A 24,799-nucleotide genomic window follows, 5' to 3' on the forward strand; every position below is an offset into this window, starting at 1 on the left:
CTATTGGCAGGTAGGGAGGAGCAGGTAATGGCTAGTAGTGACAGCTAGAGGGCGATGGCATCAGGTGATTTCTAATGTCTAGCAGAAGCAGTAAGGTGTTGTACCGTGTTAGCCATGAGTAAAAGCAAGAAGTTTTGAATCAGGATGATACCATTTATTGGCTAACTTAGAGATGAATAAACAGTGAGCTTTCGACTTATAAAAAGCCTTCGTCGGACGAAGGCTTTTTATAAGTCGAAAGCTCACTGTTTATTCATCTCTAAGTTAGCCAATAAATGGTATCATCCTGATTCAAAACTAATGTCTAGCAGGAGATAGCACAGCAATTGGTGGAGTTACAAGTACTCCCATGTTCCCATAATCAAAGGGTACATTTATCAGCCGATGCCCATAAGACCGCCTTGTGGCTGAGATTATGTCTCCTCCCTTCCCTCCTGGTTTCTTGTAACATATGCAGGGGGTGGGGCATCTTCCTGCTGTTCGCCTGGCACCTCCTCCCAATGTCAGGACATAATCTAATCACACAGAAGTGGAAGAAAGTGACAGCAGCTGACAACAGATGAAGCAGACCTGAACTTATAACTTCCTCTCTGCTGTAAGGGCCGGTTCCTACTTGCGCGGTTTCCGCGCCGAATCCGCAGAGTTTCCCCACAGGCAAATTACGCGGGGAAACTCTGCCATAGGGATCAATAGCGCCGCCGGCCGAATCGCCGGCATCTCCATCCGAAATGGTGCGGGAGGCTGCGAATCCCATAGCCGTGCATAGCATGGCTAATGGATTTCGACTGCTTCCCTGCAGACCCGGAAGTGCAGACGCATGCGGCACAAGTGGAAACGAGCCCTAAAAGATAAGCAACAGCATAATAACCTTTTAAGGAAAATATTTATTTGTTACAGCTGATTCAAATTCTGCAATAAATCTCCAGTGTGTGTACATCCTGCTTTAATGGAAGCAGAAATAGGGTTAACATCCTGTGTTTACAAATTAGCTGCTCTGCTGGGGCAGCCAGCTGACACAGCTGAGAGCTCAAATTACAGTTGTGATTATTCACAGGTGAGGGGGGATTAGACAGGCTAAATTATACACATACAGGGTACATTTCTATATGTTTTCCTTCTGTCCTGCGCAAGAGTTGACTCAGGCTTTCCTGGGTTGTCTCTGTGTAATGGGTGGCAAGTATAATGGCTCTATATGATGTCTGGGAATAGACCGTGGCCTATACCCAGATCTACCATGTAACTGTATCACTTTGAGACATACAATATGAACCCTCTAATCCAGGGGTCTCAAAGTCGCGGCCCGCGGGCCATTTGCGGCCCTCGATACAATATTTTGTGGCCCTCACTGGCAAAAGCTTCCTTATAGTTCGCTTCAGTGCTCCCAAGTAATCCGCCGCATCCCCGCACTAAACGAGGGCTGCAGAGCCCCTAAATCGCCCGGGGGGCAAACCGCCGGCATTTCCTGGAAGGGGCATAGCTTTCAGCTTCAGCTCTGCCCCTCCTGACGTCAATCGCCGCACAGATCGCCGCCTCTCCCCGCCCCTCTCTGTGAAGGAAGAGTGAGAGGGGCGGGCAGAGGCAGCAGTGCGCCGCGATTGTGAAATTCCTTATGCGGCCCAGCCTCATCCTGACTTTGCCTCCTGCGGCCCCCAGGTAAATTGAATTCGAGACCCCTGCTCTAATCTGTGAGCATTAAGCCTCAGCTATTTGATTTCTGACATCCAGGGCCGGTTCTAGGTGAAATGGGGCCCTGGGGCAGAAGAAAAATAGGGGGCCCCCTAGATGACACTTGCTAACATTACAAAAAAAAAAACCCACAATCAACTAAACCCCTATCACCACCAAAGCCCCCCCCCCTCCCCCCGCCTAACCCCCCCCCTCCCCCCCTCCCCAGGCATGAGGCATCAGGATCTCCAGGGTGGCAAATGGGAATCCCCCTCCCTCCCCAAGTCCCCCCCCCCCTTACACATAATTAAAAAAAAAACCACAACCAACTAAACCCCTATCACCACCAATGCCCCCCCCCCGGCTAACGCCCCCGTATTCCCGCCCCCCCCCCACCGCACATCCACATGTTATATATTAACTGGGTCTGGATTGCCTGACTGACTTACCCATTAATGTATGTCACTGTCAGTCAGGCTCCGCCGCTCTCCAGACAGTCCGCAGACTCCTCACGCTGATGCCGCCACCCGCCATCCAGTCTTGTTGATGAAGTCACGAAGGTCACGTGACGACGTCCTCTTCTCTTTCCTCGCAGGCATGGACGTCCACGCACTGACGTCCATGCCTGCGTCACTGTGTGCATCCATCCAGGACCAGGAGGAGGTGGAGCCGGCAGCGCAGAGTGAATGAAGAAGGCTCAGGAGGACGCCGGGCGGGTGGTATCCATGGAGACCCGACGCTGGAACCGGCGGTAGTGGTATGTATGTCTTCTTCCTCCCCGCTCCCCAGCTCTGGCGGCTCAAATTTAACTCGCGGTCTCCGCACCGCACCGGCACCTGACCCACACACACCAACAGGACAGAGTCAGCAGCCCAGGAGACACACAGGCAGCAGCACAGCAGACATATGTGTGTCCCAGGCTGCGCAGATTTTTTATGTTTGCTGCCAGCGGGGGCCTGGGGCCCCCCAGGTGGCTGGGGCCCTGGGGCAGCTGCCTTCCCTGCCTTAATTATAGCGCCGACCCTGCTGACATCTAAGCTCACATGGCCCTGTGTTTATGTGGGCAGAAAATGTTTTTTTGTAGTAATGTTTTATGTAGCAAGTATTTTATGTGCTCTCTTCCAATTATCTGCTGCGCCGATTGTTGCAGTTCTGTAGGTAGTTATTTTGTGCATATTTTGTTTTTATTCCAGTTGTGCTCCCATTTTTGCCTGAAAAAGCCAGGTCATGCCCGCGAAACGCGTTGCATTTGTGGAGTTGAATAAATTATTTGTCAATTTTGTTTTATCGAGACTCAAGTGAGTTTTCTTTTTTTTGTAAGAGGGAGGTAAGTCCACCCTAACATCCCCTTCTGCTTGTAAGCTGTTTTTAAAACGTTTTACTCTACTCTGGCGCCTCTGTATACTGAGTTTTTGCTGAAGAGTTGACCCAGGCTTTCCTGGGTGGTCTCTGTGTAATGGGTGGCAAGTATATGGGCTGCCCTACAATGGTCGAAAAAACATTATTTCCGCACATATTACCAACCAATTACTGCAAAGTTACCGAACACTTAACACATTTACTGCAACATTACAGAACGATTAATGTTTATCGACCGTTTTAACACAATTTTTTTGTGAATACTCAAAAAAGTCACTAATTAACACTGGAGGTAATTTTGTGACCAAAAAAGAGGTACCGCGCATGTTATTGTGAATAGGGCCCAATGGGCTCTATTCATAAAACTTTACCGCAAGTTTTCCGCTCAAAACAGCGGACTTTCCCGACCATTTAGCAAAGTGGGCATTCATAAAGGCTGTTTCCGCAAGAAAAGTTACAATTCCCCAGCAGAGCGAGAAATTTCCGCCTTGTGCTGTGTTTTTGTAGATTTATCTAGAAAAAAGTAACAAAATGTCCATTCATAAAGATTAGAGGATGGGAAATACCGCTTCCTCTGATGTAGCGAGAAGCCTGTGGATTACATACAAGTGAATGGGACAGACCTCCCAGAGAGAGCAGCACACGGAGGGACTCTGCCGGCTTAAGTGTTTCCGCATGCCTTCCGACAGCTTACCAGCAGCCTTCAGCGGGAGATCTCCGCTCTGCGATCGCAGCTGCCAACATTTTTATGAATGCCCACCCAGAAGTCTAAAATACTGATGCAGTATTTTCCCTCCACGAGTATTTTCGCCACAAATTTTTTAGGAATAGAGCCCCATGTGTTCATAGTATTCAAAATCTGTTGGTCCTTATACTGCATGGAGGTTGAGGTGGTAAAATGGATCAGTCACAATTGGATGGATCACTACACAGAGAATTAAATGTGTGCATTAAACACCAAGTGAACACCTGACAAAACCGGCTAAGCAAATTTGGCCTAATTGGCTATTCATGAGGCAATGCTCATGCAAATATGCATTCGCTTTCGCATGCCAACTTATGCAGGGTCAAAAACCAATGCTGCAAAGTGGTTGCCCTGCGGGAATTAGTTCATGCTGCAATAGCACTATCCAGGAGCACCACGGGGAGGCTTCCCATTGCCCCCATACAACCGGGGGGCCGCGGGTGCTCTCACTGCCTGGGAACCACAGCAGCACCCCGGAGGGATGTGTACCAGGCTTTATGCCTGGTATACACTATGCAATTTCCCATCAGATCGATCAGGGTCGAATCAATTATTTCCAGCAGGTCCAGACTGAGGCCCAGTGCACACCAAAAACCTCTAGCAGATCTGCAAAACGCTAGAGGTTTTTGAAGCAGATTTCAGAGCCCTTCTAGGCATGTTTAGAGAGGTTTTCTACACATGCCTAGCATGTTTTGGAGCGTTTTTGTGGAGCAGATTCCAAATATTGTTACAGTAAAGCTGTTACTGAACAGCTACTGCAACAAAAACGCCTGGAAAACTGCTCTGATCTAGCGTTTTTAGAGCTGTTTTCCACTTTCCTATACTTTAACCAGGGGTGTCGCTAGCCCTGTTTTGGGGGGGCACGTGCCCCCAATCTGTCCTGGGGTGCCACGGATCTCCGCCCGGCCGCCCCCTCTGGCAGCGGCTCCCTCCAGCCGCCACCGCCGCGTCACTCAGACCTCAGGATCAGGCGGCGAGCCGGCGACCAATCGTGCGGGCACTAGGACCCAGCGCCCGCACTGATATGTGGAAGTGACATCACTTCCGCATATCGAGCAGCTGCGTCCGGCGCCCGCTCTTACTGGTCGGGTCGCCGCTGATCCTGAGGTCTGCTACGAGGTAAGGGGGGTGGGAGGAGCGGCGGCGGCACTCACTCCCTAAAGGGACTCCCTGGCACTCACTCACTCCTTAAAGGGGCTCCCTGGCACTCACTCACTCCCTAAAGGGGCTCCCTGGCACTCACTCACTCCCTAAAGGGGCTCCCTGGCACTCACTCACTCCCTAAAGGGGCTCCCTGGCACTCACTCACTACCTAAAGGGCTCCCTGTCACTCACTCACTGCCTGAAGGGGCTCCCTGTCACTCACTCACTGCCTGAAGGGGCTCCCTGGCACTCACTCACTGCCTGAAGGGGCTCCCTGGCACTCACTCACTCCCTAAAGGGGCTCCCTGGCACTCACTCACTCCCTAAAGGGGCTCCCTGGCACTCACTCCCTAAAGGGGCTCCCTGGCACTCACTCACTACCTAAAGGGGCTCCCTGGCACTCACTCACTCCCTAAAGGGGCTCCCTGGCACTCACTTACTCCCTAAAGGGGCTCCCTGGCACTCACTCTCTCCCTAATGGGCCTCCCTGGCACTCACTCCCTCCCTAAAGGGGCTCCCTGGCACTCACTCACTGCCTGAAGGGGCTCCCTGGCACTCACTCACTGCCTGAAGGGGCTCCCTGGCACTCACTCACTGCCTAAAGGGGCTCCCTGGCACTCACTCACTGCCTAAAGGGGCTCCCTGGCACTCACTCACTGCCTGAAGGGGCTCCCTGGCACTCACTTACTGCCTGAAGGGGCTCCCTGGCACTCACTTACTGCCTGAAGGGGCTCCCTGGCACTCACTCACTACCTAAAGGGGCTCCCTGGCACTCACTCACTACCTAAAGGGGCTCCCTGGCACTCACTCACTACCTAAAGGGGCTCCCTGTCACTCACTATCGGGGTCCCTGTCACTCACTACCTAACTGGAGGCGCCTGTCACTCACTAGCTAACCTGGGGGTCCCTGTCACTCACTACCTAACTTGGGGGGCTACCATATTAAGGGGGCATTCTGCCTATTTATGTGAAATGCTGTCTATTTATGTGCCTCATGACTGCTGAATTTGTCTTGTTGGGAGCCTTATGATTTGTTGGGGGCCTCAAGATTGCTGAATTTGTCTTGTTGGGGGCCTCATGATTTGTTGGGGGCCTCATGATTGCTGAATTTGTCTTGTTGGGGGCCTCATGATTTGTTGGAGGCCTCATGATTGCTGAATTTGTCTTGTTGGGGGCCTCATGATTTGTTGGGGGCCTCATGATTGCTGAATTTGTCTTGTTGGGGGTCACATGATTGCTAACTGCGAGACTATGGGAAAAGCTGAATCCTTATCATATGAGACAATAGCATTAAACCTACTTTTTTAGCTTTTTAAAACAGAAAATAAAACTGGGAGGTTCTAAAAAATTGAATACATTTTTCAGGAGTAGGATGGATGAAATTGTTTATCTTCACAGTTTATTTTCAACTTGGATTTTCCATAATGTTCATGTATGAGTTAAAACGTTTGTACAGTATTTAGTTTAGTTTAAATTGCGGTTGCCACTTTGCGATAGATAAGTGAATTTTGGATTGCAGTTTGGGCACTCGGCCTCCAAAAGGTTCGCCACCACTGTCATAATCTAATGTCCCACCATTGCTAGGTTCATGTAAATTTGTCTCCACCCGTTACCACACCTATATTCTGGTCCATGGCCCACCCATTTTTCGGTGCAGCGCACAACGTGATCCTCATATTTTTGGCACGCTAGCTGCAGTGTGCTGAATTCTGCTGCCTACAGTATGTACAGTATACGCTGTTCTCTAGTGCTTGCACTGTGTGCTGATTTACCTCCAGTGTGTACAGTGTAAGGTGTTACTCTGTGCCTTTACTGATTGTAAACCAGCTATATTGTATGCTGATCCCTGCTACTTTCAGTATGTACAGTATTAGCTGTAAAGCCTGGTACACACATACAATTTTGATTAGCCAATTTTAGCTCTGTTCATAAAATTCATTGTCTGTTGGCCCACTTACTGCACGGGGGTGGTAAAATTGGGGGTCAGTGATTGACCAATCAAAATTGTATGTGCGTATACATCTTTGATCTATGCCTATACTGATTGTAAATTATCTAAATAAAGGACAGGGGGCTCCATCCAATATTTCGATGGGCAGGCCCGTTATCTGTAGCTTACACCGCTGCTAAGTTCATGTACATTTGGCCTGACCCATGGCCACGCCCACTGACCGCATGGCCACACCCATTTTTTGCCGCTGCGCGCCCCGCCTGGTGCCCACAGGTGCCCCCGATCTCCAAGGACCCTAGAAACGCCCCTGACAGGCGCGTCGCTATCGTCACATATCGGTGGCACGTGCCACGGATATGGCTTTGGGGTGCCCCTAATGACTGCTCTGGGGTGCCCAACGGGAGTGCCACGAATGTTTTTACTTTGCGCGGCCGCCGTTTACACAATACGGTGGCCGCCATGTTGTGGGCGGTGCTCGCCGCTCAGAAGCACTGCTGGTCCCCTTGTCCATCCGCCCCCTGCCCAATCAGGAGCACCAGGCAGGGGGCGCGAGATTGAATGAATAGGCAGGGGGCTGGAGAGAGCGTGAGTAGCTCCGCCCCCTGCACGTGTAGTGAAGCCATCTCGGAGGAGCCAGTTTTGAATTGCCCGCCCGGTGCCCGCTGACCCTCGCTGATCCTCCGCATGCCATGCCACCAAGAGGGGCTAACAAGAAGCCTCTGCTGCAGAGAGTGAGGGGGAGAACTGCCAGAGCCAGCCTGGAGGTCGGACTCCGGACACAGGCAGGATGCAGCCGCGGAGGCGGCAGCTAGATAACCCCGTGCGTGGCAGACTGCAGTCTGCAGACTCCAGACCAGGGAGGAGGTAGTAATGTACTGTTTAGTGTGTGTGTGCGTGCGTGTGTGTCAGTGCCCCAGCCTCTGTGCCCCATTACAGTCTAGGCTGTTCCTATGTGCCTGTACTGATAGCTGCAGTGTGTGCTGATCTCTGCTACCTCCAGTATGTACAGTATAAGCCGTTACTCTGTACCTGTACTGATACTAAACTAGCTGCAGTGTGTGCTGATCTCTGCTACCTCCAGTATGTACAGTATAAGCCGTTACTCTGTACCTGTACTGATAGTAAACTAGCTGCAGTGTGTGCTGATCTCTGCTGCCTCCAGTATGTTCAGTATAAGCCGTTACTCTGTACCTGTACTGATAGTAAGCTAGCTGCAGTGTGTGCTGATCTCTGCTGCCTCCAGTATGTACAGTATAAGCCGTTACTCTGTGCTTGTACTGATAGTAAACTAGCTGCAGTGTGTGCTGATCTCTGCTGCCTCCAGTATGTACAGTTTAAGCCGTTACTCTGTACCTGTACTGATAGTAAACTAGCTGCATTGTGTGCTGATCTCTGCTACCTCCAGTATGTACTGTATAAGCTGTTACTCTGTGCCTGTACTGATAGTAAACTAGCTGCAGTGTGTGCTGATCTCTGCTACCTCCAGTATGTACTGTATAAGCTGTTACTCTGTGCCTGTACTGATAGTAAACTAGCTGCAGTGTGTGCTGATCTCTGCTACCTCCAGTATGTACTGTATAAGCTGTTACTCTGTGCCTGTACTGATAGTAAACTAGCTGCAGTATGTGCTGATCTTTGCTACCTCCAGTATGTACAGTATAAGCCGTTACTCTGTGCCTGTACTGATAGTAAACTAGCTGCAGTATGTGCTGATCTTTGCTACCTCCAGTATGTACTGTATAAGCTGTTACTCTGTGCCTGTACTGATAGTAAACTAGCTGCAGTGTGTGCTTATCCCTGCTACTTTCATTATGTACAGTATTAGCTGTAAAGCCTGGTACACACATACAATTTTGATTAGCCAATTTTAGCTCTGTTCATCAAATTCATTGTTTGTTGGCCCACTTACTGCATGGGGTTGGTAAAATTGGTCAGTGATTAACCATTCAAAATTGTATGTGCGTATACATCTTTGATTTATGCCTATACTGATTGTCAATTATTTAAAGGACATGGGGCTCCATCTAATATTTTGATACACCGCTGCTAAGTTCATGTAAATTTGGCCCCACCCACGGCCACGCCCACTCACGGTATGACCACACCCATTTTTTGCCATACCCCCTTCGCCTTGTGCCCACAGGTGCCCCCAATCTTCAAGGACCCTAGGAACGCCCCTGGTAGGTGATAAAAAAAAATCGGTAAATAACAACGAAATGATGCGCCTGAACATTTTTGAGAATTGATTTTTTTATTGCGGAAAATACCGACTTTTTTCTGCATGAATCCCGCACGAATGCATGAATCCCGCACTTTTACCGCACTTTTTCCGCATGCGGAAAAAACATGCGGAACATTTTAAGAATGTCAACTTGACGGTATTTTGGTCGCAAACTTCCCACATGTACTTTACTGCATGCGGGAAGTCTTTGAGAATAGAGCCCAATGTGGACAGACCAAATTCGATCAGCTGGACAGTCACTGTTCTGTCATTGAGCTACCTCAGCCTGGCGACCATATGGGCTGGAAAGCCGACATCACCTTTCGCCATGGTGCACACCAGTCCAGCACGGCCATCACTACACAAACAGCTGTGTGCGTTACACAGTGAGTTTGGTGTGTCAGTGTGAAGCACTACACTAATTACACTCCCTGATTGATGTATACACATGCAAGATGTTTTAAAGCACTTTAGGCCTCCAATTTAGCATTCAATGGTCTCTATTCACAATAAGCAGTGCAGTAAAAAAAAAGTGGAGGTAAAATACCTCATGCGGTATTTTACACTTTTTTTCCAAATTCACTAAACTTTTCCCCTATGAGGCAGAAGTTCGGTAGTTTACCGAACAAACATGCCTCAATTCACTAAGCCCTCAGGGCTGAAGGTAGGGATCTGTTTGTGTGACTACGTCTCCCCTTTAGAACTGCTGCAGCCACCAGGGGGAGCGCTTCTACCGCACAGAGACAGCATGTGGAGAGCGGGTTATCATCTGCTGTGGGCTGGCGAAAATTTACTGACACTTTTGGCCGGTAAATCAAGTGCGGGAATATTTGTGAATTGACATTAATTGACATTTCCTGAGGTAATTAGCACAGAAGTCAGTAAGTTACCGCACTAGTCGGGAACTGTAATTTTGTGTGCGGTAGCAGGTTTAGTGAATTGTAACTTGGGAAGGTGATGGGTAGAATCAGCTGTTTTCAGCATTACCGAATGCGGTAATGCTTTGTGAATAGAGCCCAATGTGATTTCTGCCCTTAAAAAGCTGCTGTGCGTCAAATCCAGATTTTTCCCCGGGACTTTGGCGTGTATCCCACTCTGCTATGCAAAAACTCAGATGTTAGACCCCTTGAAACATCTTTTCCATCACTTTTGTGGCCAGCATAAATGTTTCTAGTTTTCAAACTTCGCCTCCCCGTTGAAGTCTGTTGCGGTTTGAAAAGTTTGCGCGAACCAAACTTTTTGCAAAAGGTTGCGTTCGAAGTTTGCGAACTGAAAATCGGAGGTCCGAGCCATCTCTGATGTCAAGATGGTCTTATTTCAGTCGGATATTTACCGCAAGTGCATTTCCATTCCGCATGCGGAAATGCACTTGCGGTAAATTCCCAACTGAAATAAAACCATCATGGCATTCACAAAATGTTACGCATGATCATTTACTGCATGCGTAAAATTGTACGCATTGTTTACCCACATGTGTCAAAAGTGCGGCAAAAGTCTACAAAAGTCGGTAATTCCCCCAAAAATCTAAATTCACAAACAAAAAGGGGCGCATTATTTCTGAGGGAGGGCTCGTTTCCACTAGTGCGGTGCGGAATTGCCTGCATTCCACCGCGGACGAAATCCCATGCGGGTGCGATTCCGCATGCGTTTTTGCCGCGATTTCACATGCGATTCCGCATAGGTAAGGTATATGCGAATTTAACCATGTCACTGCCTGTGTAAATTAACATTAATACCTATGCGAAATCGCATGCGATTTCGCGGCAAAAAACGCATGGTCACCACGCATGCGATTTCCCTATTAGATACATTAGCGGCCATTCGCGCACATTCCTTCTGCACGCGAAATCTGACGGCTCTGCCGTGCAGATTTCTGCCGCACCAAAAAACGCTCCCACAGCCGCACAAGTGGAAACGGCCCCATCCACTTACATTGCCTATGCGAATCCGCGTGCAGTGCCCGCATGCGGATTCGCTATAGTGGAAACGAGCCCTTACACTACCGATTTTATGTCACCTACTGGTACATGGTGATATATTTTGCTTCTGTCTTTGAGTCTTCAGCCTTGAGCGCTGTGTTTGCTGGACTTTTTAAGTTTTTTTTATGCCACTTTTTCCTCATGGTTTCCGCATGTTTACTATGTAATTACACATTTCCCTAATTTTTTTATGCATTGTTCCCGCATGCTTAAAACATGCAGAACATTTTTAGTGAATGTGGAAAAAAATGCGGAAAGTATCACTGGCGGTAATATAGTGGTAAAAAATCTCTTACCGCATGTGTGATTGTGAATAGAGCCCAATGAGCCCTGGACTTATGATAGATTAAGGTTGTACCTTTAACCAGGAAGGACTACATAATTATATTACACAAGTAAAAAGGCCCGCCGTTAAAAACTGGGCGCTAGGCTATGGCCGCTACCACCTCCCCCTGCAGCTCGCACAGACGCGTCCCCCACCAATGTCTGAAGTACATGCACACAGGGAGAAGTTGATTGATTGGCAGTTGGAAAAAGCTGTTATTTCCCACAATGCAATGAGGTTTACAGACAGTGAACTGTCAAGTCTGGAAGCACGGACTAGTGATGGTCAAGTAGATGCAAATAACGGTACTTGTGTATTATCCCGTCTAGCAGGACAGCTCGTCCGTTAGACAGGCTTAAAAAGTCTGCACTGTGTTTCTTTAGCAGCTGATTCATCACAGATCAGCTGCTCTGTTTGTTCTGCACGCCTAATGACTTAACGAGCTGAAAGACGTTTGTGCTGGGTGAAAGGAGAGGGTGTCCCGTGAATTTCTATCACATCTTAATTAGCCACTTAGCTAGAAAGCAGTTCCTTTGACACGAAGGCTCTGAAGTCCGTCCTCCTCCCTCCTCTCAATGGGCTTCAGATGGCTTTTTGATCCTTTTTTTTCCACACAAAACAAACGCCAAACCCCCCTCAAAGGACGGAGACATGAAAGCGCCCGGGCCGCCCCGCTGTCATGAGGAAAGCTGTGTTATTAGCCCCTCTAGCAGAACGGCTCGGGAGCAGCAGCTGATCTGTGGTGAATCAGCTGATCAGGTAACAGAGTGCAGACTTTTTCAGCCTGTCTAGCTGGTGCTCACACAATCCTTACTGGGCATATGTGTGTAATATTGTGAGTGTACAAAGAAGCATTTCATACTCTACTATAAGAAAACACATTTTGTCTCGAGCAGAGTATTACAGCAATCATTAACATTGAAAGATCTACATTTGTACCTTTACATTGACTCATGATTTATTGCTCTCCTTTCACCCAGCACAAACGTCTTTCAGCTCGTTAAGTCATTAGGCGTGCAGAACAAACAGAGCAGCTGATCTGTGATGAATCAGTTGCTAAAGAAACACAGTGCAGACTTTTTAAGCCTGTCTAACGGACGAGCTGTCCTGCTAGACGGGATAATACACAAGTACCCAAATAACTTAGAGTTGATGCAAATTGATGCACATTTTTATGCAAATTTATGCAGCTTGAAAATGAACCAGTTGAATTTTACCTCCGCAGGATTTGATCGGTTCATTTTCAAGCTGCATAAATTTGCATAAAATGTATATAAATTTGCATCACCTCAAAGCTATTTGCATCTACTTGATCATCACTAGTAGGGACACAGGAGGACGCAGAGACACAGGGCTCTATTCATAAACCGTTACCACAAGTTTTCCGCTCAAAACAGCAGACTTTCCCGTCCATTTAGCAAAGTGGGCATTCATAAAAGCTGTTCCCGCATGAAAATCTACAATTCCCCAGCAGAGCGAGAAATTTCCGCCTTCTCCAGTGTTTTTCTAGATTTATCTAGAAAAAAGTAACAAAATGTCCATTCATAAAGATTAGAGGAAGCGGTATGAGGACGGGAAATACTGCTTCCTCTGATGTAGCGAGAAGCCTGCGGATTACATACAAGTGAATGGGACAGACCTCCCAGAGAGAGCAGTGCACGGAGGGACTCTGCCGGTGTAAGTGTTTCCGCATGCCTTCCGACAGCTTACCGCCAGCCTTCAGCGGGAGATCTCCGCACTTGCATCGCAGCTGCCAACATTTTTATGAATGACCACCCAGAAGTCTAAAATACCGCTGCGGTATTTTCCCTCCAGGAGTTTTTTCGCCGCAAATTTTTTTATGAATAGAGCCCACAGGGGTTTTATGACGTCTTTGATTTAACATTCTCAGTTTCATGCTGTGATTGCAATGCCATTTATCTCCATTGGGGGGTGTTTTGACTTATGGATGTGATGCTGCTGCCAAGCTCCAGTCAAATGATATGTTGAATTAATTCACACATGCATAGCTTTGATTTAATATTGTCAGTTTCATGCTATGATTGCAATACCATTTATCTCCATTGGGGGTGTTTTGACTCATAGATGAACTTCTGCTGCCAAGCTCCAATCAAATCACACTTGAGGCAATTCAGCTGCTGCATAATTATTCAGATTAGCAGATTACCCTCCCCCTCCTCCTATTAGTGTGTATATATATCTCCAAGTAGGCCACATTCAGTTACAGGGGCTTGGTAAAGCTTGCAGAGCTGGTGGAGAGAGTCACAATGATAACCTGATCCCTATTTGTATTCCTGGGTGATGTATAATGTTCTATCATGCTTAGTCACCAGCCAGCATCATATCCATTAGCCATAGCATGGCCTAATATAGTGCTTTATTCATTCTGTATGCTAGTTTGTTTGCACAATTTTTTTTCAGGTTTTATGCTGAACATAGTTCCATGACAGCACACTTGATATGTTTATTGTATGTAACTGAGCCTGGATTTGCACTCTGTCTGACACACTATCTTATTTGCAGTGGCGTAGCTAAAAAAAAACTGTGGGCCCCGATGCAAGCTTTACAATGTGCCCCCCTCTAGACATAACAATTGAGAAGGCGCACCAAATCCTGCCAGTGGCAACTACATTGTCAGAGGTGCAAGAAGAGGACAGTTAACAGTAGACAGTTAACAGTTTGTTAATGACTTGCCACTATTCAAAGTATCTATAGAAGTGATTATTATGAGCACAGGACCAATAGAGAGCTAATACTGTAGTTAAAGCGGATCCGAGATGAAAAACTAAATACAACAAGTGACTTTGTCTATATATCTTATCTAAAGTTTAGATAGTTTACACAGCAAATCTATCTTCAAACAGCTTCAACAGTATATTAATATTTTTTCCTGTGATACAATGGGAGCAGACATGTTTTCTGCTTGTCACTATTACACAATTACACACACAGGCAAGCTTATCTGTATCTAGGCATGCTAATCTGCATATTCTGTGAAAACTCCACTCTTATCTCCTCCATTACACAGGCAACTGATCTGTATCTGCACTGCAGCTCTCAGATTGTGAAAACTCTGCCTCTGAAATCTATAGCTAGTAACACCTTTTTCACCTGCCCAGACTGAAATCCCACAATCCCTTGCAAGCGCCAAGGCACTCTGGAGAAGCTGTGGGTGTGGTTTGTTTAGTTTATAGGAAATTGGGGTATTAAAACAAAATAAAACAAGTATTTGGCTTGAGGAATGCTCTATAAACTATATGTAAGGAACACAATTATGCAAGGAGTAAAAGTTCATCTCGGAACCACTTTAAGAGAGGGTGGTTGGTTGCTACCTCTGCACCCCCTATTGCTATGCCCCTGCTTATGTTGTGCAGGTGATTGATTCACTGGATACTAGGTATACTAACTACAGATTCAGTTACACTATATTTCAATAATATAAAAGCTGGATCAGTGTCTGAGGCTTGAGTGGGTTTTTTTTTTTTTTTTCTTCTTTCCCCTGCTACTAACTATATGGCTTTAGGTACTTATCCGTTAGCCGGGCGCATCCTCTAGGTGGCGACAAAACTCCACCAGAGTTACATATTTCCCTACTATCCATGTCGGCCTGGAGGGGGAATAGTAATTAGCGCCACCTGCCGGATGCGCCCGGCTAACGGACAAGTACCTGGCTATATATGTTATACTATATCCAACCTAAATACTATTTATAATTGCACTATACTGTAACTATGTAATCACTTTATATACCTATGTAATCATGCTACTGTCATGATCTCTTATGTATCCTGTTGGTTGTATAGTTTTGCTTGTGTTTGCAATAAGTCTCATTGCAGTCAGAGCAGCTCAGGTGACTGACATAAGTCCGCTTAAGGCCTCTTTTGTACATGCAATTGAACTGTGTGCTCAGCGAGCAGTGAGCAGGCAGCAGTGAGCAGGCAGCAGTGAGCAGGCAGCAGTGAGCAGGCAGCAGTGAGCAGGCAGCAGTGAGCAGGCAGCAGTGAGCAGGCAGCAGTGAGCAGGCAGCAGTGAGCAGTGAGCAGTGAGCAGTGAGCAGGCAGCAGTGAGCAGGCAGCAGTGAGCAGTGAGCAGGCAGCAGTGAGCAGTTGTGAGTTTGAGAGGCATTTCACTGCCTATCAATAGTCTATGGAAAAGGGGCTAGGCTTGCTGCAGCTAGACAGTGCTGAATTCCATGTATGAATGCTTCATGTATTTGTAATGATCCATCTGCAGGCTTCAGAGAAACTCAGGATTGAGTGATAACCATTCAGCTGTGTTGGAATTTGCATGCCTGCTCATCAGGTGTCCATATAAAAGCACCCTCCTCCCTTCACACTTGGCCTGTCATTACTTTCAGCTTTGCCATAGCTGCTGGGTCATGTGTCTTGATTGTGATCTTGCTTCCTTGTGAATGGCTGCTGTTCCTGTGTGAGCAAATGGCAAAGTCCTTCCAGTCCAGCTAGTCGGTAGGGATGATAAATGATATGCAAATACTTCCAAGTTGATGCAAATATATAAAATGTACCAACTAATTTAAATCTGGATATAAATGGGCTAATCCATTTTCAAACTACAGTGGAACCTTGCTTGTAATCCAAAGCACTTATATAGCAAAACAACCCATAGTATAAAATCAAAATGTAAAGACTTTCACTATAAAAGAATTGCCATGTGTTGGCTTGCCCCAACAAAATGAGCTAGAAATTACTCACCTTTTATGTTGCTGTCACTTACGGGTTTTGGACTAGTCCATGACAATCTCTTCATGGGGATTTTCAGCATGGCCTTTATTCTTTATAAGGACACTTCATCAAAATGATTTGTAAAAAAAAAAAAAAAAAAAAAAAAAAATTAACGGCCAGCTTCCCTGCCCTGCTTGCTGTACACTTTTTTTTTTTTTTTTTTTTTTTTTTTACGGAGCAACATCCATTAACTGAGTGCTTTTGAAAATAAAGGAATCCCCCATGAGGAGATGGCCTAGTCCAAAACCTGTTGGTTCTGTCAAACTTCTACTACCTACTGTAAGTGAAAGCTGCATAGGAGGAAAATTGTCATTTTACTCTGCAAAAAAATGTACTTAATTTGTATATTTAAATTTTTTTATTTTTCACGATAGTGGGCCTTTAAAGGGAACCAGAGAGGAAGCACCCTTGTGTATTTTACCATGTATATCAGTAAGAACATTAGAGAAAACACTTACCATGCTCTCTGTTTCCTCCTCACTGCTAAAAGTGTCTGTTAACAGCAGTCACAAGAATCCCAGACTGAGCAATTAAAGAGAACCAGAGATGAAGCACCCTCTTGTATTTTACCTTATAAATCAGTGGGAACATGACAGTAAACACCTAATCTGCCCTTTGTTTCATTGTTCTCTGTGTAATCTGACTGTTATCACGTCTGATAAGAATCCCCGACTGAGAAGTCAGGCTGCTCCGTCTAGCTTTGCTACAGAAAGATTATAGCTAAGTCTGTCTTCTGTGGTGTTATTTCAAGCCCAAGCCTGCCCCCTTGTGGCTTTGCTATAATGACTCAGCTATAATCATTCCCAGCAAAGCCAGATTTAATTGCTCAGTCTGGGATTCTTGTGACTGCTGTTAACAGACACTTTTAGCAGTGAGGAGGAAACAGAGAGCATGGTAAGTGTTTTCTCTAATGTTCTTACTGATATACATGGTAAAATACACAAGGGTGCTTCCTCTCTGGTTCCCTTTAAATCTGGCTTTGCTGGGAATGATTATAGCTGAGTCATTATAGCAAAGCCACAAGGGGGCAGGCTTGGGCTTGAAATAACACCATAGAAGACAGACTTAGCTATAATCTTTCTGTAGCAAAGCTAGACGGAGCAGCCTGACTTCTCAGTCGGGGATTCTTATCAGACGTGATAACAGTCAGATTACACAGAGAACAATGAAACAAAGGGCAGATTAGGTGTTTACTGTCATGTTCCCACTGATTTATAAGGTAAAATACAAGAGGGTGCTTAATCTCTGGTTCTCTTTAAACTCGGAAGTATTTGCGTCTTTTTGATCATCCCTACTAGTTGGGATGCAGCCATCATTGCAGAAGTGATTAGTTAGCTCCTTCTGCTAGTCCTGCTCTTGTGGCTGTGAGTATAGCAGTGGAGTATAGCAGTGGTTGCTAATAGTTACGCTCCTTGTTCTGTCTTGTTTGTGCCTTTGCGGATGTTTGCCGTAGCGATTAGATTGGCAAACCTTCCTGTCCTTGTCTTATTCAGTGTGGCGGACAACAGAAGCTCAGAGCTGTGGTCGGCTGGTCGCCAGTGGCGTAGCTAAGGAGCTGTGGGCCCCGATGCAAGTTTTACATGGAAGGGGGGGGGGGGGGGGGGAGGGCCCGGCCCGGCCCGGCCCGGCCCTAAGTACTCTATACATAACAATTGAGAAGGCGCACCAAAACCTGCCAAGGACAACTACAGTGTCAAGAAGGGGATGGGGGGGACAGTTTGTTTATGATTTTCACTATTCCAAGTGTCTATAGAGGTGGTTATTATGAGCACAGGACCAACAGAGAGCTAATACTGTAGTTCAGGGAGGGCCCCTCTGGCCCAAGGGCCCTGATTGCTACGCCCCTGGTGGTGGCTCTTAGCAACCTTACTCCCTGCCTCAAGTCTACAACTCCCTGCTGTGAATCTGTGTCGTCTCCCCCCACAAGTGCCTCTGCTCTATTTCCTGATATCATCCAGTAACGTTTATCTTATTATGTAGTGGGCTCTGGTAGTACTCTTGTCTTCTAGGCCTCACCTTGCACACTGAAGTCCTGCGGGTAACTGTAGTCTGGTAGGCATACTGGTCTCCCGTTCACGCTGGGGCTTGGCGTATAAGTGAAGAGCATGGTATTAGATTGGGGTATAGAGGCTGAAGGAAGATGTTTGCCAGGCCTTACAGCAGCCCTACTGATCTATTTGGCTGCAGTAGTGCCTGAATAACACCAGAAACAAGTATGCAGCTAATATTGTCAAATCTGACAATGTAAGGCTACGTTTCCACTATAGCGTTACATTTTCGCCTGCAAAAAATCGTCTAAGATTTTTCTGATTGGTGAAAATTCGCACGTAAATTTGTATGCGTTTTTATGCGAATTTTCTTACGCTAAAATTCGCATTAGTTAAATATACATAATCTGCCTAGTAACAGCTTAGTCATGACTGCTGGCAACTTCCTGTAACCATGGCTCTAATGCGAATTTTCGCGTAATAACGCGAAAATTCGCATTGCCTATACAAAGCATTGTACGCGAATCGTATGCGGTGTCTGAAAATCTGATGCAGGACCTAAGATTTTTTCACGCGTACGAACGCTAACGAAAATTCGCAGAGTGGAAACGGCTACATTGACTATTAGTTACAAAATCTATGCGAATTTTCTGCCCAAAAAAACTGACACAACGCACAAGTGGAAACATAGCCTTAGAAAGAAACATGTCACCTGTTGCATGCTTGTTCAGTCAATGGCTAAAAGTTTTAAGGCTCGTACACATGTCGGATTTTCGCAAATGACCCATCGTTTAGACGTCAAATTGGGCATGTACAGTCTGTCGTTCAGTTGATAAGACTGAATTTGACTGATCCGCCAAGCGGATTGCTCAAATCCAGTCTTATCAGCTTAACGGCAGACTATATACACACACCCGATTTGACGTTCAAACAATGGTTCGTTTGTGAAAATGTACCTGCAGAGGATCAGGACAGCCAGGCAACTGGTATTGCTTAAAAGGAAATAAACCTGGCGGTATCCATAGCCTTCTCACTTCATTTGCCTTGGGGTTTTTTTGTGTGGCTAGCTTAATAATAATAATAATAATAATAATAATAATAATAATAATACATTTTTCACATTCCTGTTGCCTGTTCAGCAGACCTTTTTCTGTTTAAGGTTTGCAGAAATGGCAAAATGTCAACCGAGCATGCTTGAGGCATATGTATGTGAAAATAGAAAACCTCTAAGTGAATTGTCACCAGTTGTGAACACATTTTTGCATATTTGCACTAACCATATAATTACAATTTTGCATTTTCACAATAAAGTCAATGTACCAACCTCTGACAAAGTTGCTTGGAATGCCAAATGGCGGATTCAGAGTTTTGCGATTCCAACATCCCTGTTGACACAAATAAAATGCTAATTTTCCAGTGTAACTATCTTGGAGGAAATGACAGAACATTAACCATAAATACAAAAGTTGAGGACACATTTGTTGCGTCAAGTTCAATAGCCTCAGTTTCTGGACTAGAAACATGTTATGACACTGCCTGGGTTGAATTCTGGTGAGGGTGTAGCAGCGACTGGGTTAACTTGTGAGCCTTCACTGGTGGCACTTGGGGCCAGTGCATGCCCGCAGGGGCAGGAACCGCTGCTATAGCAATTACACTTTCTACAAACTCATGGTCAACTATTAAAGTCCAACAGCAGCATAGTCCGTAATGTCTGCTTGTGGGCAGTTTAACTGATGGACCTGCTCTAGCTAAGCCACCACCCACAGATCACCTTCACATGTAGGAAGGTGGTTCTGTAAGGGAGCAAGGCCCCCCCCCCTATGAGAAGATGGGCTAGTCTAAAATCTGTTGGTAATGACAGATTTCTGCTTCCTATTGTAGGTGACATAGGAGAAAAGTAATTTATGGCTCATTTTACTCTGGCAGAAATGTACTTATTTGTATGAGTTTTTGGAATATTTTTTTTTTTTTTTTGCGAGACCGATCCTCTTTAATGTGTCAGTTTCCCTGATGGCCAAATCAAGTTCGCGTTCACTGGTGGCACTTGGGGCCAGTGTATGACCTCAGGGGCAGGACCCTCTGCTATAGCAATTATACTTTCTACAAAATCATGGTTAATATTGCTCACTACAAAATCCATGAGCCAGCTTATCAAAGTCCTCAACAGCAGCATAGTCTGGAATGTACGCTTGATGGCAGCTTAACACTTTATTTTTTTATTTTTTTTAAGAAGCACAAGTTTCTTCAAGTGACTGTGCTTTAGGTTTCTTCAAGTGTTGGGTGGTAATGCAGTGTTGGACCTGCTCCAGCTAAGCCACCAGCCATGGATCACCTTCACATGTAGAATGCTGGTTCAGTAGGGGAGCAAGGATGGAGAAGGTTGAATCTTCACCTGAATAAAGAATTGCAATGCACTGACTGCATGTTATGTGATTCCAATCAAGTTACAAATAACCACTAGTATAACAATCTCTTGGTTGTGTCCTGAGTTTTTCACTTTATAAAATGGAAATCTAACTAGATTTCCAACTTATTTTCAACAAAAATACAATGACCATACAGTAAATTCAGCTCAACTCAAACACATTTTTGGCATCCAGTCCAGTAGCCTCACTTTTACATTTTTAGCATGGGTGTTGACACTGCCTGGCTCAATACAAGGATGGCAGGGTCTCTGGACTACCCTATGGGCTTCCACTCAGGCTGGCATTCATTGGTTGTATGTGGGGCCAGTGCATGTCCTCATGGGCAGGTACCTCTGGCATTGAAATCAACTGCTCTTCATAATCCTACTTGACTGGATAAATATTGGATGGTTCTCTGTAAAGGCCTCTAAAGCAGCATAGTCCTGATTGAAAGTCAGATTGTAGCTGAACATTTTTATTGGAAGATTTGTTTAAAGTGTATTCACAGGACTGTACTTTAACCTCTCTCTTTAGTAGTGGTGTTACCTGTGACTTTTTCTGGTGCCTATTTAGAGATGACACCAGTAGCAGCTTGTAGGTTCCATAGGAAGAGTGAAGTAAGTTTGATCTTTAACTTCACAAGTCCATAAAACGTTGGCTTTGGTAGGAAAAACAAGCTTTCCTTCAGATGGTCTTCCAAGAGAAGACTATGAAGTCTAAGCTGAAGAACCGGGGTTGACCAAAAGCAAGCAGACCAAAATAAACCTGCTAAACTTCAAATAAGCTTTGCTCTTCCATTATTGGGGGGGGGGGGGGGGGGGGAGGGGGAGGGAGTGGCTAAATGACTCCTCCCACTCCAGTCATTGACTCCCTTGTTCGATTACTCCGGATGGTAAATGTCACACCTTACTCCTCCCACTCCACTCTTTGTTCTCCCTGCTCCAATCCCTAAGGAGGATAAGGGCAAGTATGACATCACTGATTCTCATGAAACTTCAAGCTGAAGGCTTGCTGAAAAGCCTAGGGAATTTATTTTATTTTTTTAAAGTGGACCTGAACTCATGTACAGATCAGAAGGAAAACTGAGACCTGCGCCCTGTAAGTATTGAAGTTTAGCCTGTTTAATTCACCCCTCATTTGTGGTCAATCACAAGTTGTAATTTGAGCTCTTCCCTGTCACAACTGCCATGGCATAGATGTCAGATAATCTCATTTGAAAGCACAGGCTGTTAATGTGGTGTGTTTGCAATTACTCAAAAATCACAAAGCACCCGCCAATTGTGGCAGTGATGAAATTACTGCCATATACTCTACATTACACTAGAGCTTTTGTGATCCCTGGCAATTCTGTGATTAGTAGTAAATGGCCTCTTATCACCCCAGTGTGGATGGGCTCCAAGTTCTAATCCTACCTACTAAGAGGATAAACCCCACAGGGGTACATTAATACTTTAAGATATGGTAGGCTTGCTGCCCTGAAAAAAACTTTGCAGCAAAATGTGTAAAAAATCCTTAATATGAACTGCAGTAATGAGTTGTAATGACACAGGAGGGGATGTGGACCTGTGCATGGCAGGTGCTACCATAGAAGCAAAAGGGAGGCCCTTGAGCCTGTAGGGGGGGCCCACTGTCCACAGAGCGCCTGCAATGTCTTCAGCAGAGTAGCATCTCACCTGTCCCAGTGGCGTGACAGCAAAAGGAGCCCACAAACAGTCCTGTACTGCTCAACCACAAATTACAGGATCAGGATAACAATCAATTTGCCACCCTTCTGTATGCCCTAGAAGAGACACAGCTATGGTTGTGCAGGTAGATGTAAATCTCGTGTTTTCCTCTCTTCCTCCCCCACCCCAATCTTTAAAACACCCAATTTTGGTTGGCTGTTATGCTAGATTACACATGATACAATTTTCTGGCAGATTTACCTGCTAGATCGACTATTTCCAACATGTCCATTCCGAATTTTGTTCAATTTTCCAATTGGTTTTCATAGAGGTGAATGGAAAATTGATCAGAAATAAGATTGCACATGTTGGAAATAGTCAGTCTTACAGGTAAATCTGCCAGAAAATTGTTTAATGTGTACCTACCTAGCATTTGGATTAAAACTTGATCCTGTGGCGCTGGTGGCTGACACTGTGGGCTGTACAGATCTATTGCTGGGTAAAATCCAAGCAGGTCTCAGCTGGGCTGCTGCTGTCGCTATGGTGAGTGGGGAGCACCTGTCACTACCTGACCTGGGGCTCCCTGTCACTACCTAAACTATCCAGGCCAGCCAGCCCAGCATCACAACCAGCCCAGAATTGCTGCCAAAAGGCCACAGCATCACCACCAGCCAGGCCAGCATTTACTCCAACCGGCCAGGCCAGCATTACTGCAAGGCCTTTTGGCCCACACATCATCCCCAAGCCAGCCAAAAACAGTATTGCCAGGCCAGCCAAGCACAGCAGCCAGTAGAGGAGAATTCAGAAGCCAGGTGAGAGGTGTCTACCATATTAAGTGGGCATTCTGCCTATGCGAAATGCTGTCTATTTATGTGCTTCATGACCACTGAATTTGTCTTGTTGTGGGCCTCATGACCACTGAATTTGTCTTGTTGGGGGCCTCATGATTGCTGAATTTGTCTTGTTGTGGGCCTCATGACCGCTGAATTTGTCTTGTTGTGGGCCTCATGACCGCTGAATTTGTCTTGTTGGGGGCCTCATGATTGCTGAATTTGTCTTGTTGGGGGCCTCATGATTGCTCAATTTGTCTTGTTGGGGGTTATATGATTTCCAACTTTTCCCATAGTCTCGCAGTTAGCAAAGTCATCATATGAGACAATAGCATTAAACCTACTTTTTTAGTTTTTTTTTAAAACAGAAAATTAAAACTGGGAGGCTCTAAAAAGATGAATACATTTTTCAGGAGTAGGATGGATGAAATTGTTTATCTTCACAGTTTATTTTCAACGTGGATTTTCCATAATATTTGTGTATGAATTAAAACGTTTGTATTTAGCTTAAATTTCCATGTTGGCACTTTGCGATAAGTGACTTTTGGGTTGCAGTTTGGGCACTCGACCTCCAAGAGGTTCGCCACCACTGTCCTAATCTAATGTCCCACCATTGCTAGGTTCATGTAAATTTGGCTCCACCCGTGACCACACCCACATTCTGGTCCATGACCACGCCCATTTTTTGGCGCGGCAAACTAGGCGCCGCACCACTACCCCCCCCCCCCCCCCCCCCCCCCTCTTTGCCCCCCCTGGAAAATTTTCTGTGGACGCCCATGCCAGCGGGCGTGCTCCTGTCAGTCTGGCTCCATGCCCTCCATCTTCATCCACCGCTGGCTGCATCTTTTCTGTGACCCGTGGCATGGTACAATCTAATGTGCCAGGTCACAGAGGAGATGCACCCCTGTGCGGATGGAAGTCAGGTAGTACAAGGAACCAGAGAAGCGTGTCTGCCGGAACAGGTGAGATGCTACTCTGCTGAAGACATTGCAGATACCCTGGGGGGGCACAGTTAACCACTTCCCGACCGCCGTATGTACAATTGGCGGCCGGGAAGTGCACCCTGCAAGGACCGCCGTATTGACAATTGGCGGCGGTCCTTGTAGGGGCATGGGCGGAGCGATCGCGTCATCAGTGACGCGATCCTCCGCCTGGCACCGCTCACCCGCCGCAACATCCCGCCGGCTATACGGAAGCGCCGGCGGGATGTTAACCCCGCGATCGCCGCATACAAAGTGTATAATACACTTTGTAATGTTTACAAAGTGTATTATACAGGCTGCCTCCTGCCCTGGTGGTCCCAGTGTCCGAGGGACCACCAGGGCAGGCTGCAGCCACCCTAGTCTGCACCAAGCACACTGATTTCCCCCCCCCCCCCCTGCCCCAGATCGCCCACAGCACCCATCAGACCCCCCCCTGCCCACCCCCCAGACCCCTGTTTGCACCCAATCACCCCCCCTAATCACCCATCAATCACTCCCTGTCACTATCTGTCAACGCTATTTTTTTTTTTTTTTATCCCCCACCCTGCTCCCTGCCCCCTCCTGATCACCCCCCACCCCTCAGATTCTCCCCAGACCCCCCCCCCCAGACCACCCCCCCTGTTTACTGTATGCATCTATCCCCCTGATCACCTGTCAATCACCTGTCAATCACCTGTCAATCACCCGTCAATCACCCCCTGTCACTGCCACCCATCAGCCAGCCCCTAACCTGCCCCTTGCGGGCAATCTGATCACCCCCCCACACCAATAGATCGCCCGCAGATCCGACATCAGATCA

This window comes from Hyperolius riggenbachi, chromosome 8 (genome assembly GCF_040937935.1).
Source record: "Hyperolius riggenbachi isolate aHypRig1 chromosome 8, aHypRig1.pri, whole genome shotgun sequence".
Lineage (NCBI taxonomy): Eukaryota > Metazoa > Chordata > Amphibia > Anura > Hyperoliidae > Hyperolius > Hyperolius riggenbachi.